Source organism: Scyliorhinus torazame, chromosome 1 (assembly GCF_047496885.1).
Source record: "Scyliorhinus torazame isolate Kashiwa2021f chromosome 1, sScyTor2.1, whole genome shotgun sequence".
NCBI lineage: Eukaryota > Metazoa > Chordata > Chondrichthyes > Carcharhiniformes > Scyliorhinidae > Scyliorhinus > Scyliorhinus torazame.
In genome coordinates this window covers 31,124,883-31,144,838 of record NC_092707.1, presented here as the reverse complement: position 1 = coordinate 31,144,838, position 19,956 = coordinate 31,124,883, and the positions used below count along the sequence as shown (strand labels likewise).

General features: G+C 49.2%; 1 protein-coding gene across 2 annotated transcripts in view; it reads right to left on the bottom strand.

The window, feature by feature from the left end:
• The window catches only part of coro1cb (coronin, actin binding protein, 1Cb), a 323,977-nt gene that overhangs the window by 241,890 nt on the left and 62,131 nt on the right, over positions 1-19,956 (bottom strand). The window contains exon 1 of one of the 2 annotated variants that reach the window (XM_072482370.1): positions 2,919-3,059. The exons of the other annotated variant lie outside the window; for it this stretch is intronic. The gene's annotated coding sequence lies outside the window, so the exon portion shown is untranslated. Of the gene's footprint in view, positions 1-2,918; positions 3,060-19,956 lie in introns of those variants that run through there. 2 annotated transcript variants of the gene reach the window in all.

The following is a 19,956-nucleotide window of genomic DNA, read 5'->3' as shown; positions in this document are numbered from 1 at the left end:
AGGCCAAGATGACCCTTGGTCTGTTTCGCGTTTGCTGATTGAGCAGGGAGATGCACACAAGTTGAATGAGTAAGTATCATCTCCATTTACTTTGATGTAAAACACAATATTTGGAGATTGCATTATGGTAACATTAGGTGGTCTGGACACAGACAGTTTGGGTGCTCAACTACACGTCAGTGTCACAGGTTTATGCCTCAAGCCTCTACTCATGAAGTAGCAGTCATCCACTGGGGTGGGGGGGGAATACAGGTATTCTCCCTCCTAATTGTTAACTAAACTATGACAGCAGATTAAGACACTTTGGGCTCTGTTATGTTGTCAAATAACCAGTTGATATTCATGGTCGTCTTCCAGCAACGAATTTAATTGGAATTTGCACTTTTAGGTATCTTTAACTCAAAACAAACATCCCAAGGTGTTTCACAGGGGTGAGACGGATGGGCGACCCGAGCAATAAGAAAGGGTAGCTGAATGTGCGGAGACAGATTTTCAGAAGGTTTGTGATGCAGATCAGTAGCAAGGCAGTGGATTCCAGAAAGGAATTCAGAATGCAGGAGTATGATTGCAGAGAGCAATGAAGCAAATAAAATAATGATGGGGCTGGTTTAGCACAGTGGGCTAAATAGCTGGCTTGTAATGCAGAACAATGCCAGCAGCGTGGGTTCAATTGCCGTACCGGCCTCCCCGAACAGGCGCCGGAATGTGGCGACTAGAGGCTTTTCACAGTAACGTCATTGAAGCCTACTTGCGACAATAAGCGATTATTATTATTAAATGACACAAAGTAGACAACAGTTGGAAGAGGATAACCTTGCTGGGATGCAGGGTTGTACAAAGTTGCCTAGGTAGAGAAAAGCAAGACCACAAAGGGTTAAAAATGAGAGCAAGAATTTTCAAATCTACATAGCAGAGAGCTAGGTTCGAAGTGCAGGAGAAAGTTGGCAAAAAATAAAGTGGGACAGACAGGATCCTTCACTGCAGAGTGTAAGAGGTTGGAATTAAAGAGGTTTAAAACAAGCCTGCTGAAGCATCCAATATTAATTACTAAATAATGTAAATGTTAATTCAGCTCTTATTCAAATTCAGTAATTCCAAGCCAATCTCTCTTCTTCCTCAACTCCCTCTATTCTACAACAAGCAATGAAAATGGCATCACTAATGAGAAAAATTCACATCAAATGGATTCCACAGTAATTAACTGTTGATTAAATTTGTAGCTTTGTATCACACCCCTTCAATGTGTACATAGCATACAGCATAATGCCTTTGGCCAATTATAACAGCTGCTGGTTACATTTTTAAACAAAAAGCCAATTTACCATGTATATACACACAAAGCCTTCCAATCTCACTTCAGATGTCTGTTCTAGACCTAAAAGATCAAAGCTCAAGAGGTTTGCTGTCTCATCTGGGCTCCTGAATCACTTCTCACCGTTACCCTACATAAATCAAGTCCATATGGAAAGTGCAGGAGATACTTTGAACTCCAAAGGATACAATGCATTTAAGCTCTTTTAGAACTTTCTTCAAATGTTAACTGTTCAGTTATCTAAAATATCATACAAAAGAGAATAAACCTGGATTGGAAAAAAATGATCAGACCAGCTGTCACACCCACACTCCTATGTTAACCCTACAGCACTGGAAACAGGTAGATTTGGTTTGTTGGCATGCAGTATTTAGTCGAGAAAACGTCTGAGTGGCATTATAGCTCATGGACCTTTCATAAATGTAGGTACTTTTAAAATGCATTAAATAAGCAGAAACTCAAAACACAACAAGGAAAAAGGCCAACTACACACCCAAACTCATGCCGATCAAAGAAAGCCAAAACACTCTAGTTCCTCTCAAGCTGTTCAACCCTTCAGCTTTCTCTAAAGGCTTTCCATCTCTTCCCCATTCTCCAGATTTATGCCTTGCCATTCAATCAAGTCTGTACATGTTAATAGCACATTTTTACAGTATAAAATTTAAGTAAATACTAAATGGATACATTGGCACTCATAGATCATAGAATTCCTACAATGCAGGAGGTCATTTGGCCCATCGAGTCTACACCCTTCGAAAGAGCACTCTGACCATACCCACTCACCCATCCACCCCGCCCTACCCACATAACCTCATAACCTAAACATGCACATCCCTGTACACGAACGTGCAATTTAGCATGGCCAATCCACCTAACCTGCACATCTTTGGACGGTGGGAGGAAACCCACAGAGACATGGGGCAAACTGCACACAGACAATGACCCAAGGCCAGAAATGAACCTGGATACCTGGCGCTGTGAAGCAGCAGTACTAACCACCATGCCACCATTCATGACCATTTCTCAAAGCAACAGATCAATGATGCAAAAATAAACTCAAAGGACATTACGTATGCTGGCTATTAAGGAAAATACCCTTACCTTCTCACCATCAAGCTGCAATTCATTAACACAAACATCCAAACTGGACATTAAACCCAATGTTAGATAGCAGCGAATGCAACAGATTAAAATGTGCTCCCACCTCAATCGTCAAGAGCATTTCATCTCAAGGTTTGTTTTTTTGTTGACTGCACACCCTACACCCTATTCCTATGATTCCCTACCAACATCCTCACCAGTAAAAAAATAAACAATATTTTGATCATTCAACTGGCAATCACTGCCCCAAAAAATACATACAACAAAAAAGGCTTCGATAGGCACAGAGGAGTTAATTGCAGGGACCCCCGGCTGGGCAGCCCCCTGGATGCCACTCATTCATTCCCATCATTGTCTCTGCGTCGCTCTCCTGGTCCCCACAGTAACTATGCCAACTACCAGGCGCCAACGCCAGATTTCCACAATCACAAATATCCTACCCCCCAGTTTCAACCTCGGGGTAATCTTTTAAACCTCTCCTGCCCAAGCGGTCAGCCACATTTACCTCCAGTTGGCTCCGTTTTCTTTTATTTTTTTTCCCCCCCCTTATCGTTCTCGCGCTGTCGCCGGCTCCGAGCCTCTCGCTCCTCACTCACTCACACTGCCACCGGAAGCAACGCCCTGCGCCGCCTGCGCCTGCGCCGGACCGAGGGGGTGGGCGGGGTCAGGCCGGTGCCACCTGCGCCTGCGCTGGCCCCGCCCAATCCCCCTCGGACCGGCGCCACCTGCACCTGCGCCTGCGCGGGCCCCGCCCATCCGCTCTCGGACCGGCACCGCCCACACACCTCGGACCGGCGCCGCCTGCGCCTGCTCCGACCCGACCCCACCCACTCCCCCCCCCTCGGACCGGTGCCGCCCCCCTCGCCCTGATGGACAGGCCGTCCCACCAATCGCGGCTCCCCTTTGGTCGGCATCCGGGGAGTCCTCGTTTGGGAGCGTCAAATGGCGGTTTGGGCTGGAGGGAGGAATGAGCGAGGGCGGGTGGGGCCGTCAAGCACAGGCCACGGCTGCTGTTTGTCGAAAAGCCCTCGGGTACTGGATTGACTCCAAAAATGAGATGATTTTCCAGACGATTAACTCGCCGGCTGTTCTTGATTTCCAGGCAGTTCCTGCATTACTGGACACTCACTTCCAGCAGGCACCGTGGGAGCTCCTGGAAACCGGTTGGATTTACCTGTCCTGACAAAAAACAGAACATGGGGTTGCTTACCCCAATATCACCAAACAAAATATGTCCCCTTTTTTTTATAAAGTGAGTGGCACAACTATTTTAGGGGATATGAACATTGCTGTCCACATTCGTTGCCTATATTGGCCTTTGGGAGCATTGGATCCCTACAGTGCAGAAGGAGCCATTCGGCCCGTCGAGTGCACCGATCTCCGAAAGAACACCCTACCTAAGCCCCCGCCAAGCCCCGTAACCCCACCTAACCTGTACATCTTTGGACACTACGGATCAATTAAGCATAGCCAATCTACCAAACCTGCACATCTTTGGAAGGTGGTGGCGAGCCTCCTTCTTGAGCCACTGCAGTCCATGTGGTGTAGGAAGTGATGTTAGGAAGGGAGCTCCAGAATTTTGACAAAGTGATAGTGAAGGAGCAGCAGATGGTACAGGACGGCGTGCAGCTTGGAGGGGAACATCTCGGTGGTAGTATTAAAACATAAACTAACAAGTAACTAAAGCAGAAAACATAAAATTCAAATAATATTGCTGTTCCTAGTGTCCAGCCTGAACCTTCTGCATTGGCTTGCCCACCGGTTGTAGACAATCTCAAAGGTGCCAGTCGCCATGTTCCCCAGGGTCACCTGGGCAAGGTCTGGGAGAAAGGCAAGCAGCCAGTGACCACTCCCATGGGCTACAGTGAATTGAGTTTGTGATTGACATATCGTCATAGTTGGAATGATCAAACCTATAACAGCCTACATGAACATGATGCCACTGACTTGATTGCCCCTTGTGCCTTCTCTAATTTCCCGCTTGAAGATGCTGAATTTCGCTAAGGTAGTATTCAACAGGTGTCCTTTAGTACTTTGCTCATTCCTCTTTGGCAAGTCTGGGTAACAAATGCTGACAGACTATTTGTCAGGTCAGCTTTTTATAATTCCCGAAAGACATGCTTGTTAGGTGAATTGGATATTCTGAATTCTCCCTCAGTGTACCCGAAGAGGCACAGGAGTGTGGTGACTAGGGGCTTTTCACAGTAACTTCATTGCAGTGTTATTGTAAGCCTACTTGTGACATTAATAAAGATTATTATTATCACCTAACCTTTTTTTGCAGTTTGCAAACGTTATTGCAAGCCTGTCTGTTGCAATGAGCTCTTTTGGACATGATTCCTACTCCAGGAGTCTGGATTGCTGACATTATTCACAAATCTTTCAAAAAGTTAGCTCCTATTAGACCATATCTGGAATACGCATTCAGTTCCGGGTAACACACCTCAGGAAGTATATATTGGCCTTAAGCAGATGCAGGGCCTCAACCAAATGACACCAGGGCTAAGAGGGTTAAATTATAATAGGCAGGTGTGTAGACTAGACAGGTGGTGCCTTGTGTATAAATGCTTAAGGGATGATCTAATTGAAGTCTTTATGATTCAAATATTTGACAAAGTAGGTAGAGAGAAACTGTACCCTCTAGTGGGGGAATCAGGAATCATAAAATTGAAATTTGGTTGTTCATAGAATTTACAGAGCAGAAGGAGGCCATTCGGCCCATCGAGTCTGCACCAGCTCTTGGAAAGAGCACCCTACCCAAGGTCAACACCGCCACCCTATCCCCATAACCCAGTAATCCCATAACCCAGTAACCCCATAACCCCACCCAACACTAAGGGCAATTTTGGACACTAAGGGCAATTTATCACGGCCAATCCACCTAACCTGCACATCTTTGGACTGGGAGGAAACCGGAGCACCCGGAGGAAACCCACGCACACACGGGGAGGACGTGCAGACTCCGCACAGACAGTGACCCAAGTCGGAATCGAACCTGGGACCCTGGAGCTGTGAAGCAATTGTGCTATCCACAAGGCTACCGTGCTGCCCTCAAGTGATGGCAGGAAGTACCTCCACACAATGTTGTGGAAATCTGGAACTCTTCCAAAAAGCTGCCGAGGCCAATTGACACTTTCAAAACTGAAATACATAGATTTTTGTTAGACGAGATTAATAAAGGGTTCAAAACCAATGCAAGTAGATGAACTTAAGATACAGATCAACAAGTAGGGAAGGTGCTCTTTCCAAGGGCAGGTGCAGACTCGATGGGCTGAATGGCCTCCTTCTGCACTATAGGGATTCTATGATCTCCCTGAATGGCAGTCTGGGCATAAGGGGCTGAATTTCCGCCTTCTGTTCCGACAAAATACGAAGGAAGCTTCAGCCGGACATCACCTTAGCTTGAACTGTATTGGGGAAAAAATCAAACTGACAAAGTAAAAAATCTTGTGCATTCAAAACATCCCTTTTAATCCCATCACCTTCATCTGAAACTCTGTAGTCAACACTGTCCGTTTTGTCCGTACACATGTCCATATATCTCTTCTAAATACAATGACATCAAACTCGAGCTTTCGCTTCTCGTGGATCTATCTTTCTGATGCTCAGCTGTATAATACAGGCAATAAATACCAGCTGATGTTCTGGGACCTATTCGCTCTCATGTCTGACTGGAAAACTACCTCTCCACCTCTTATAGGAAGCCAATTAAAATATAAACTTGCTGCTGTTGGCAAGCCGTTCTAACAAATCATAATCTACTAACAAAAACTTCATTGTCTTCAATCAAGGGGTGGGGAGACTGTTTTTTTCCGTCTTGTTGCTAGTTTTAAAAAGCCATTACAGCCAATTGCTGGACAACAGGATAAAAGTACAAGCTAAAGGACATTTCGAGGGTCAGGATGCTGTGTGATGGTGCAAGTTCCTACTTCTCCTGAACTGCGTGCAATAGTGCCTGGGAGGTCGATCTTTGAAGATGGTAGCCATGATGTGGAGATGCCGGCATTGGACTGGGGTGAGCACAGTACAAAGTTTTACAACACCAGGTTAAAGTCCAACAGGTTTGTTTCGATGTCACTAGCTTTCGGAGCGCTGAATCACCTGAGGAAGGAGCAGCGCTCCGAAAGCTAGTGACATCGAAACAAACCTGTTGGACTTTAACCTGGTGTTGTAAAACTTTGTACTGATCTTTGAAGAGTCATTGACCTGGGATGCTAACTTTGGTTCTCTCTCTGCAGATGCTGCCAGACCTTAGTATTTTCTGAGGTGAATCTTGGATTATGGAAGAATAATGGCAGAGTTGGAAGTTCTAGCTATTTGACTAAAGCTCATCACAGATAAGGTTAATTATGATCTCATCTAACAATCAGCACAAACTGTGAGCCACTAAGCAGGAAACAGGAATGCTAACCCTGGCTGATAACCTTTTCCCCAAACCTCGAGGACACCAGACTACCCACCGTGACCCAAAATAAGATAAATTGTGTCTATATACCCGGAATTTATATCTGGGCCAAGTGCACAATATCATCTGGACAAAGTGGGGGAGCAATTTAAGTCAACTGATTTCCTAATTTGTAGGTACAGCTCAAAATGAGATTACAGGTCAAGAAGCATAGGGTAGACTTGATAACAAAACAGTGAGACTTTGAAACATTATAGTGTACGGTCAAATTGAATTTCAGAGTTCAGATTTGCCTGAATTAGCATGGATGGATTGGAAAATACAATAAATTAGAAAGACAATGACCCAGGTTTTACTAGAACAGAAAATGCTGGAAAATCTCAGCAGGTCTGACTGCATTTGTGGAGAGAAAACACAGCTAACGTTTCAAGTCTGCATGGCGAAGAATCATTAGAAACATTAGCTCTATTCCCTCTCCACAGATGCTGTCAGACCTGCTGAGATTTTCCAGCATTTTCTGTTTTTGGTTCATATTCCAGCATATTAGGAAAGAGTTAATGTTCCTAGTATTTAAGTTAGAACTGGGGTTTCAATTATTTAATATTGCCCTTATTGGTTCAGAGACTGCACCAATATATAAAGGGGATACAGGTGGCACTGTTGTTGAAGTGATTACTGAACACATTAAACTGGGAGTCAAAGATGTCAAGACTTGCTTCCTAGTTCTTATTATATAGTTACCATCAGATCTTAACAATTGTAGCAGAGGATGGGTGTGATTTCTGCCTGTAAGAAAAAAAGGATTGCAAACTACGATTTCTTCGGACAAAAGACTGAAATGAAATGAAAATCGCATATTGTCACAAGTAGGCTTCAATGAAGTTACTGTGAAAAGCCCCTAGTCGCCACATTCCGGCGCCTGTTCAGGGAGGCTATTACAGGAATTGAACCATGCTGCTGTCCTGCCTTGGTCTGCTTTCAAAGCCAGCGATTTAGCCCTGTGCTTAAACAGCCCCTGTTGTATTCTGAATTATAATCTTAAATAAGTGATTTAGAGTAACTTGGAAAACAAATGGCTGAAACCAAGTGTAGAATGTTGGCGTATGACTACCCGCCATTGTTTTCTGAGCGTCAACCTGATGACCAATGAAAGAATGAAGTTACCATGTGGACAAATCCTTGCCTAAGAAAAAAAACAAGGAATAGCCTTGGCCTTATGAAAGCAAAATAAGGTGCAAGGTATTTTTTGGAATTTGAGTCTGAGCAATTGGATGTAGATGAGGGTTTGGTCACATTCTTAACTTTCATGGATAAGATTTACCAAAGGGATGACTTATTAACTGCTTATGAGGCTTGGTCAGATTTTGACAAATTTAAAAAGTCAGAGGAAACGTCAAGAGTACATAATAGAATTTAATCAAACTGTGTACAAGGCTGCAAAGATTCCGCCTAGAAACTCCTCAATCCATGCTGGCGTTAAAATTATTGGACTGTGCCAAAGTTACAAATAGCCATAGGGTTCTAGTTTTGATGTAAGTTAAATTTGCAGAAAGACGCAGCCTTCTAGGAAAAATGTCAGCGGCTCTAGAAAACGTTTCTGGGCAAATATTCCTTCCCAGCAGCCTTCAGACACAAATGGCTGATCGGCAATAAGACAATGTATGGAAGACTTGGATGTTAACGAGGTGGCGAGGAGGTCCAGAAACAGGCACCCAGCATCAATACGAAAGAAGATTTAAAACTAAAAATAATAATAAAACACCTTTAACAAGTATGGCAGGAGGAATGAATTGGGAAATTTCAACAGAAAAATTAATGCCAGCGTGTGGTCAATAGGTGTTTACAGTTTCATTATGCAATAAATTGCCCTTCGCGATATAATTGGGTGATTGGAACCAAACACAGGACAGAAGACTCTGAAGAGGAAGATATTAACCAAAGAGTCTTAAGTAACTAGAAGTTCCTTCCGGTTGCGGCGATGTGGAGCTAAGCCGCACGTTTCGGCAGCTCCCGCGACAACGGACGTTCGGGCTCACTAGAGGAGCCCCAACGGAACTTTTTTCGATTTAATCCCATGTGGGAAGGTGCAGTGAGGTCCCCCCTCACAATATATGGCAGAGATCAGCGGTGGAACGACGAGGAAAGAGGCCCTGGAGCAGAGACCAAAACGAGGGGGAAAAAGCGAGATGGCGGAGAGCGAGCAGCGTGGGGGCCAGACCAGCAGGAGTTCCTCAAGCGATGTGTGGAGGAGCTGAAAAAGGAGGTGCTGGCGCCAATGCTGTTGGCAATCGAGGGGCTGAAGGAGACCCAGAAGACCCAGGCGGTGGAGCTTCGTGAGGTGAATGATAAAGTGAATACCAACGAGGATGAGATCCTGGGCCTGGCGGTAAAAATGGAGGCGCACGAGACGGTGCACAGGAGGTGGGCCGAGAGAATTGAGGTCCTGGAGAACAGGTCGAGGAGGAAGAACCTCCGGATTCTGGGTCTTCCCGAAGGAGTGGAGGGAGCTGATGCCGGGGCGTACGTGAGTACGATGCTCCATTCGCTGATGGGTGTGGAGGCCTCTGACCCCCCTGGAGCTGGAAGGGGCTCACCGGGTCCTGGCGAGGAGACCCAAGGCTGATGAGCCGCCAAGGGCGATAGTGGCAAGGTTCCATCGCTTCGCGGACAAAGAAAGTGTGCTGAGATGGGCCAAGAAGGTGCGGAGCAGTAGATGGGAGAACGCGGTGATCCGAGTATACCAGGATTGGAGCGCGGAGGTGGCAAAGAGGAGAGCTGGCTTCAACCGGGCCAAGGCGGTGCTGCATAAAAAAAGTCAGATTCGGCATGCTGCAGCCTGCGCGACTGTGGGTCACTTAGCAGGACCGACACCATTATTTTGAAACGCCAGAAGAGGCTTGGACCTTTATTCAGATGGAAAAACTGGACTCGAACTGAGGGGATGTGGTTGTATATGGGGTTGTAAATATGGGTAAAGAATATTTCATGGGTGGGATGATGGATGGGGATGTGGATAGAGTTCTGGTTAAAATTCCTAAAATTTCCATTTTTCTTTTCTGTAGACAAGATGATGATGATGGGGAATGTGGGTGTCGGTGCTGGAGGGAGGTGAGACTCTGGGATGAGGGAACTGGGATAATGGCTGCAACAGGAGCTGCGCTATAGGGGGCGGGGCTGGTTCAGGAAAGCGCGGGCTTTTTCCCGTACCAAAAGAGGGGGGGGGGGATGGAGGAAGGTAAGGAGGAGGAGAGACTCCCACACGGGGAGCTCAACGGGAAGGCGGGGGAAGCCGGGGTCAGCTGACTCACTGAAGTAAAATGGGGGGAGCAAAAGAGCTACATGTGGATCGGGCGGGGGAGGGAGAGGGGGGGATTCTAGGGTCGCTGCTGCACTGTCCGAGGGGGAACTGAAAGTGGAAGAGGTGGTCGGGGCGGGGATTCCCCGCCTAGGGGACTGGAGGGTGCGAGTGGCGCGAGCACGGGACTGGCCTAGGATAGGAGATGGCTAGTCGGCGGGCGGGGGGGGGGGGGGGGGGGGGGTAACCCCCCCCAATCCAGCTGATCACATGGAATGTGAGAGGCCTAAATGGGCCGGTTAAGAGGGCCCGACTGTTCGCGCACCTAAAGGGACTGAAGGCAGACGTGGTCATGCCTCAGGAGACACATTTGAAGGTGGCAGATCAGGTCAGGCTAAGGAAGGGATGGGTGGGACAGGTGTTCCATTCAGGGTTGGATGCGAAGAATAGAGGGGTGGCAATACCTTTTCGGGCTGTAAGCTCAATGTGGGAAAGAGTGAGCTCTTTGTGATCCATCTGGGGGACCAGGGAAGAGGGATAGACGACCTACTGTTGAGGAGGGCGGAAAGGAGCTTTCGATACTTGGGGATTCAGGTAGCTAGGAGCTGGGGGGCACTGCACAAACTTAATTTGTCGCGGTTGGTGGAACAGATGCAGGAGGATTTTAAAAGGTGGGACATGTTGCCACTCTCGCTGGCGGGTAGGGTACAATCGGTTAAAATGGTGGTCCTCCCGAGATTTCTTTTTGTATTCCAATGCCTCCCAATTGTGATCACTAAGGCCTTTTTTAAGAGGGTAAGCAGGAGCATTACGGGATTTGTGTGGGCGAGCAAGACCCTGCGGGTAAGGAGGGGGTTCTTGGAGCGTAGCAGAAATAGAGGAGGGTTGGCGTTGCCGAATTTGGGTGGTTATTATTGGGCAGCCAACGTGGCAATGATCCGTAAGTGGGTGATGGAGGGAGAGGGGGCGGCGTGGAAGAGGTTGGAGATGGCGTCCTGCAAAGGAACGAGTCTGGGGGCGCTGGTGACGGCACCGCTGCCGCTCTCGCCGACCAGGTACACCACGAGTCCGGTGGTGGCGGCAACGCTAAAGATCTGGGGGCAGTGGAGACGGCACAGGGGTGCGACGGGAGCCTCGGTGTGGTCCCCGATCAGAGACAACCATCGGTTTGTCCCAGGAAGGATGGACGGGGTGTTTCGGAGCTGGCATCAGGCAGGGATTGGAAGAATGGGGGACCTGTTCATTGACGGGACGTTTGCGAGCTTAGGGGCGCTGGAGGAGAAGTTTGGTCTACCCCCGGGAAACGCTTTCAGGTACATGCAAGTGAGGGCGTTCGTGAGGCGGCAGGTGAGGGAATTTCCACTACTCCCGGCACAGGGGATTCAAGATAGGGTGATTTCGGGCGTATGGGTCGGAGAGGACAAGGTGTCGGCGATATACCAGGAGATGAAAGAAGAGGGGGAGGCTTTGGTAGAGGAGCTGAAGGGTAAATGGGAAGAGGAGTTGGGGGAGGAGATTGAGGAGGGGCTATGGGCTGATGCCCTAAGTAGGGTTAATTACTCTTCCTCGTGTGCCAGGCTTAGCCTGATACAATTTAAGGTGGTTCATAGAGCGCATATGACGGGGGTGAGGCTGAGTAGGTTCTTTGGGGTGGAGGACAGATGCGGGAGGTGCTCAGGAAGTCCGGCGAACCATGTCCATATGTTTTGGTCATGCCCGGTACTGGAGGGGTTCTGGAGGGGAGTTGCGGGAACAGTATCTAAGGTGGTGAAAGTCCGGGTCAAGCCAAGCTGGGGGCTAGCACTATTTGGAGTAGTGGATGAGCCGGGAGTGCAGGAGGCGAAAGAGGCTGACATTCTGGCCTTTGCATCCCTAGTAGCCAGGCGAAGGATCTTGCTAATGTGGAAGGAGGCGAAGCCCCCCAGCGTGGAGGCCTGGATAAATGATATGGCAGGGTTTATCAAGTTGGAAAGGATAAAGTTTGCCTTGAGAGGGTCTGCGCAGGGGTTCTACAGGCGGTGGCAACCGTTCCTAGACCATCTCGCGGAGCGTTAGATGAAGATCGGTCAGCAGCAGCAACAACCCGGGGGGGGGAGGGGGGGACATCATTTGTTTGGGGGGGAGGGGGGGTTTCTCTGGGGGCATTTGAGCAAGAAAGCACATGAATGATCCCGAAACTGACATGTACGGGAAGAATCCAATGTACAAAGTTTTGTATCTTATTGACTTGCCATGTTCATGTCTTGCCACGCAAGTTCTTTTTCTTTTCTTTGTTATGGGGGGGGGGGGGGGGGTTGTTTGTAAGGTGGAAAATATTGTTATTGAAAAATTCTTAATAAAAACATTTCTTTTAAAAAAAGTAACTAGAAGTTTCAGTCCGGTGATGAGTGCTGGTCGCAGAATCTTCAATTAGATAGCGGCTGTACATGTACAGTATTTGCAATATACTAGTTGAAACATTACCTGGACAAAGTGACAAAGATTGAACAAGGTTACAGAATTTGGAAATTTTGGATATGAGGATGATGATACCCTTAAATCACTGATGAGAGCAGTGATTTCTTGTAAAATTGTCCGAAGAAATCATTTTATTAGCACAGATGCCGTATTAATTATTGAGCCAGCCATCAATGAAGAAAGCACATATGAACCTTGACATGGAAAATGACACGGCCATCATATTTGGAAAAACTGTGGACTTACAAACTGTAAATTGTATCCTGTTAATGTATCCTAATTTTTCTTGCAAAACAAAAAGCTGATTTTTGATAAGTTTCATCGGTAATTTGCCATCAATCTTCAAAAATAATGTTGATGCGAGTCTATAAGAGATGAAGAATACACCAGAGAGAACAGATAAGCGATAGATGTGATATATGCAAGAAATTAGGGCACGATCTAGTGCAAATGAAAGAGTCCCCTGTCGAGCATGTTTAGCAGGGTATTTCCTGGTGCTCACAACACCGAGAAAGACCCTACTACCTATCGAGGCCTCAACAGGGAATGTCCCGCCGAGGCCACACTTAGTCTTATTTCCAGCACTCAGGATCTCCGCTCACCAGTATAAAAAGAGATCGGGAGGGGCCATTTTTAAATAGCGCCCCGATCCTGAAGCCCCCAACCCGAGCCCCCCACATCCACTCTACTACGGGCAGGGCACCCCTGGGCCAGATCCCAGGCATAGGCAAAATGCCACCTGGGCACCTTGGCACTACCAGCCTGGCACCCTGGCAATGCTCCTGCCTGGCTGGCAGTGCCACCTGCGCACCCTGGTAGTGCTAAGACAGCACCATATGACACTGCCAGGATGTCAGGCTGGCACCTGGGTACCAGCCTGGCACTGCCAAGGTGCCTAGATGACACTTCCAGCTGGCAGGGGCACTGCCAGGGTGCCAGGCTGGCACTGTCAAGGTGGCATTTTTGCATATTGGGATCGGGTGCAATGCGTGGCTGTGGGGGGAATCTGGGGGTGTCCTTGAGTTGGGAGGGGGCTACTCGAGGGTCGCATCGGGGGGCTCGAGAGATAGGGACTCTATTTTTAAATGGTGTCCCGATCTCTTGCTTCATTGAGGAGTTCCAACGAACGGAGCTCCTCAGTGCAAAAAACAGGGCTAAGTGTGGCCTCATCGGGGAGTTCCCTGCTGAGGCCCCCGATCTACCCGGATGTGCATTAGATATCCAGGTGTTTGACGGTGCTCCGAGCACCGGGAAACACATAGCTAATCTCGTGCTACAGGATTCTATCCCCATTCGGGGAGATCGTCCCACCATTACTTTTTTTTAATAAATATTTTATTGAAAATTTTTGGTCAACCAACACAGTACATTGTGCATCCTTTACACAATATTATAACAACACAAATAACAATGACCTATTTTATATAAACAAAAAATGAATAAATAATAAATAACAAAAATGAAAACTAACCCTAATTGGCAACTGCCTTATCACAAGTAACACTCTCCAAAAATATAGTTTAACAGTCCAATATATAATTATCTGTCGCAACGACCTATATATCTTATACAGTATATATTTCATAGAATTTCATAGAATTTACAGTGCAGAAGGAGGCCATTCGGCCCATCGAGTCTGCACCGGCTCTTGGAAAGAGCACCCCACCCAAGGTCAACACCTCCACCCTATCCCCATAACCCAGTAACCCCACCCAACACTAAGGGCAATTTTGGACACTAAGAGCAATTTATCATGGCCAATCCACCTAACCCGCACATCTTTGGACTGTGGGAGGAAACCGGAGCACCCGGAGGAAACCCACGCACACACGGGGAGGATGTGCAGACTCCGCACAGACAGTGACCCAAGCTGGAATCGAACCTGGGGCCCTGGAGCTGTGAAGCAATTGTGCTATCCACAAGGCTACCGTGCTATATATTAACAACCCTGAGAGTCCTTCTGGTCCCGTCCCCCCCCGCTCCCCCCCCCTTCTCTCTCTCTCTTCCCCCCCCCCCCCCCCCCCCCGATCCTGGGCTGCTGCTGCTGCCTTCTTTTTTCCATTCCATCTATCTTTCTGCGAGGTATTCGACGAACGGTTGCCACCGCCTGGTGAACCCTTGAGCCGACCCCCTTAGAACGAACTTAATCCGCTCTAGCTTTATAAACCCTGCCATGTCATTTATCCTGCTCTCCACCCCCGCGGGCTTGGCTTCTTTCCACATTAACAATATCCTACGCCAGGCTACTAGGGACGCAAAGGCCAAAACATCGGCCTCTCTCGCCTCCTGCACTCCCGGCTCTTGTGCAACCCCAAATATAGCCAACCCCCAGCTTGGTTCGACCCGGACCCCCACTACTTTTGAAAGCACCTTTGTCACCCCCATCCAAAACCCCTGTAGTGCCGGGCATGACCAAAACATATGGGTATGATTCGCTGGGCTTCTCGAGCACCTCGCACACCTATCCTCCACCCAAAAAAATTTACTGAGCCGTGCTCCAGTCATATGCGCCCTGTGTAATACCTTAAACTGAATCAGGCTTAGCCTGGCACACGAGGATGACGAGTTTACCCTGCTTAGGGCATCTGCCCACAGCCCCTCCTCGATCTCCTCCCCCAGCTCTTCTTCCCATTTCCCTTTTAGTTCATCTACCATAGTCTCCCCCTCGTCCCTCATTTCCCTATATATATCTGACACCTTACCATCCCCCACCCATGTCTTTGAGATCACTCTGTCCTGCACCTCTTGTGTCGGGAGCTGCGGGAATTCCCTCACCTGTTGCCTCGCAAAAGCCCTCAGTTGCATATACCTGAATGCATTCCCTTGGGGCAACCCATATTTCTCGGTCAGCGCTCCCAGACTCGCGAACTTCCCATCCACAAACAGATCTTTCAGTTGCGTTATTCCTGCTCTTTGCCACATTCCATATCCCCCATCCATTCCCCCCGGGGCAAACCTATGGTTGTTTCTTATCGGGGACCCCCCCAAGGCTCCAGTCTTTCCCCTATGCCGTCTCCACTGTCCCCAAATCTTCAGTGTAGCCACCACCACCGGGCTCGTGGTGTAGTTCCTCGGTGAGAACGGCAATGGGGCTGTCACCATAGCCTGTAGGCTAGTCCCCCTACAGGACGCCCTCTCTAATCTCTTCCACGCCGCTCCCTCCTCCTCTCCCATCCACTTACTCACCATTGAAATATTAGCGGCCCAATAATACTCACTTAGGCTCGGTAGTGCCAGCCCCCCCCATCCCTGCTACGCTGTAAGAATCCCTCCCTCACTCTCGGGGTCTTCCCGGCCCACACAAAGCCCATGACGCTCTTTTCAATCCTTTTAAAAAAAGCCTTCGTGATCACCACCGGGAGGCACTGAAACACAAAGAGGAATCTCGGGAGGACCACCATCTTAACCGCCTGCACCCTCCCTGCCAGTGACAGGGATACCATATCCCATCTCTTGAAATCCTCCTCCATTTGTTCCACCAACCGCGTTAAATTTAACCTATGCAATGTGCCCCAATTCTTGGCTATCTGGATCCCCAGGTAACAAAAGTCCCTTGTTACCTTTCTCAACGGTAGGTCCTCTATTTCTCTACTCTGCTCCCCTGGATGCACCACAAACAACTCACTTTTCCCCATGTTCAATTTATACCCTGAAAAATCCCCAAACTCCCCAAGTATCCGCATTATTTCTGGCATCCCCTCCGCCGGGTCTGCCACGTATAGTAGCAAATCATCCGCATACAAAGATACCCGGCGTTCTTCTCCTCCTCTAAGTACTCCCCTCCACTTCTTGGAACCCCTCAACGCTATCGCCAGGGGCTCAATCGCCAGTGCAAACAATAATGGGGACAGAGGGCATCCCTGCCTTGTCCCTCCTATGGAGCCGAAAATAGGCAGATCCCCGTCCATTCGTGACCACGCTCGCCATCGGGGCCCTATACAACAGCTGCACCCATCTAACATACCCCTCTCCAAAACCAAATCTCCTCAACACCTCCCACAAATAATCCCACTCCACTCTATCAAATGCTTTCTCGGCATCCATCGCCACTACTATCTCCGTTTCCCCCTCTGGTGGGGCCATCATCATTACCCCTAACAGCCTCCGTATATTCGTGTTCAGCTGTCTCCCCTTCACAAACCCAGTTTGGTCCTCGTGGACCACCCCCGGGACACATTCCTCTATTCTCATTGCCATTACCTTGGCCAGGATCTTGGCATCTACATTTAGGAGGGAAATAGGTCTATAGGACCCGCATTGTAGCGGGTCCTTTTCCTTCTTTAAGAGAAGCGATATCGTTGCTTCAGACATAGTCGGGGGCAGTTGTCCCCTTTCCTTTGCCTCATTAAAGGTCCTCGTCAATACCGGGGCGAGCAAGTCCACATATTTTCTATAGAATTCGACTGGGAATCCATCCGGTCCCGGGCCTTTCCCGCCTGCATGCTCCTAATTCCTTTCACCACTTCTTCTACCTCGATCTGTGCTCCCAGTCCCACCCTTTCCTGCTCTTCCACCTTGGGAAATTCCAGCCGATCCAAGAAGCCCATCATTCTCTCCCTCCCATCCGGGGGTTGAGCTTCATATAATTTTTAATAAAATGTCTTGAACACTCCATTCACTCTCTCCGCTCCCCGCTCCATCTCTCCTTCCTCATCCCTCACTCCCCCTATTTCCCTCGCTGCTCCCCTTTTCCTCAATTGGTGTGCCAGCAACCTGCTCGCCTTCTCCCCATATTCGTACTGTACACCCTGTGCCTTCCTCCATTGTGCCTCTGCAGTGCCCGTAGTCAGCAAGTCAAATTCTACATGTAGCCTTTGCCTTTCCCTGTACAGTCCCTCCTCCGGTGCTTCCGCATATTGTCTGTCCACCCTCAAAAGTTCTTGCAGCAACCGCTCCCGTTCCTTACTCTCCTGCTTCCCTTTATGTGCCCTTATTGATATCAGCTCCCCTCTAACCACCGCCTTCAGCGCCTCCCAGACCACTCCCACCTGGACCTCCCCATTATCATTGAGTTCCAAGTACTTTTCAATGCACCCCCTCACCCTTAGACACACCCCCTCATCTGCCATTAGTCCCATGTCCATTCTCCAGGGTGGGCGCCCTCCTGTTTCCTCCCCTAACTCCAAGTCCACCCAGTGTGGAGCGTGATCTGAAATGGCTATAGCCGTATACTCCGTTCCCCTCACCTTCGGGATCAACGCCCTTCCCAGCACAAAAAAGTCTATTCGCGAGTAGACTTTATGGACATAGGAGAAAAACGAGAACTCCTTACTCCTAGGTCTGCTAAATCTCCACGGGTCTACACCTCCCATCTGCTCCATAAAATCTTTAAGTACCTTGGCTGCTGCCGGCCTCCTTCCAGTCCTGGACTTCGACCTATCCAGCCCTGGTTCCAACACCGTATTAAAATCTCCCCCCATTATCAGCTTTCCCATCTCTAGGTCCGGAATGCGTCCTAGCATCCGCCTCATAAAATTGGCATCATCCCAGTTCGGGGCATATACGTTTACCAAAACCACCGTCTCCCCCTGTAGTTTGCCACTCACCATCACGTATCTGCCCCCGTTATCCGCCACTATAGTCTTTGCCTCGAACATTACCCGCTTCCCCACTAATATAGCCACCCCCCTGTTTTTCGCATCTAGCCCCGAATGGAACACCTGCCCCACCCATCCTTTGCGTAGCCTAACCTGGTCTATCAGTTTCAGGTGCGTTTCCTGTAACATAACCACATCTGCCTTCAGTTTCTTAAGGTGTGCGAGTACCCGTGCCCTCTTTATCGGCCCGTTCAGCCCTCTCACGTTCCACGTGATCAGCCGGGTTGGGGGGCTTCCTACCCACCCCCCCCCCCCACCCCCTTGTCGATTAGCCATCCCCTTTTTCCAGCTCCTCACCCGGTTCCCACGCAGCTGTATCTCCCCCAGGCGGTGCCCCCCCGCCCATCCCCTCCCATACCAGCTCCCCAGCAGCAGCAACCCAGTAATTCCCCCCTCCCACCCCCCCCCCCCCCGCTAGATCCCCCTCTAGCGTAATTACTCCCCCCATGTTGCTCCCAGAAGTCAGCAAACTCTGGCCGACCTCGGCTTCCCCCCGTGACCTCGGCTTGCACCGTGCGACGCCCCCTCCTTCCTGCTTCTCTATTCCCGCCATGATTATCATAGCGCGGGAACCAAGCCCGCGCTTCTCCCTTGGCCCCACCCCCAATGGCCAACGCCCCATCTCCTCCACCTCCCCTCCTCCCCCCATCACCACCTGTGGAAGAGAGAAAAGTTACCACATCGCAGGATTAGTACATAAAACTCCTCTTTCCCCCCTTTTTTAACCCCCCTCTTCGCCCCCCACATTCACCCCACCACTTTGTTCAAACATTCTTTTTAATAACCCGCTCATTCCAGTTTTTCTTCCACAATAAAAGTCCACGCTTCATCCGCCGTCTCAAAGTAGTGGTGCCTCCCTCGATATGTGACCCACAGTCTTGCCGGTTGCAGCATTCCAAATTTTATCTTCTTTTTATGAAGCACCGCCTTGGCCCGATTAAATCTCGCCCTCCTTCTCGCCACCTCCGCACTCCAGTCTTGATAAACGCGGATCACCGCGTGCTCCCATTTACTGCTCCGAGTTTTCTTTGCCCATCTAAGGACCATTTCTCTATCCTTAAAACGGAGGAATCTCACCACTATGGCTCTGGGAATTTCTCCTGCTCTCGGTCCTCGCGCCATCACTCGGTATGCTCCCTCCACCTCCAACGGACCCACCGGGGCCTCCGCTCCCATGAACGCGTGCAGCATCGTGCTCACATATGCCCCGACGTCCGCTCCCTCCGCACCTTCAGGAAGACCAAGAATCCTCAGGTTGTTCCTCCTTGCGTTGTTCTCCAGTGCCTCCAACCTTTTCACACATCGTTTCTGATGTGCCTCATGCATCTCCGTCTTCACCACCAGGCCCTGTATGTCGTCCTCATTCTCGGCTGCCTTTGCCTTCACGACCCGAAGCTCCCGCTCCTGGGTCTTTTGTTCCTCCTTTAGCCCTTCGATCGCCTGTAGTATCGGGGCCAACAGCTCTTTCTTTATTTCCTTTTTGAGCTCTTCCACACAGCATTTCAAGAACTCTTGTTGTTCAGGGCCCCATGTTAAACTGCCACCTTCCGACGCCATCTTGGTTTTTGCTTGTCTTCCTTGCCGCTGTTCTAAAGGATCCACTGCAATCTGGCCACTTTCTCCTCCTTTTTCCATCCGTATCCAGGGGGGATTCCCTTCTGGTTTACCGCACAGTGTTTTTAGCCGTCAAAATTGCCGTTGGGGCTCCTATCAAGAGCCCAAAAGTCCGTTTCACCGGGAGCTGCCGAAACGTGCGACTCAGCTGGTCATCGCCGCACCCGGAAGTCGT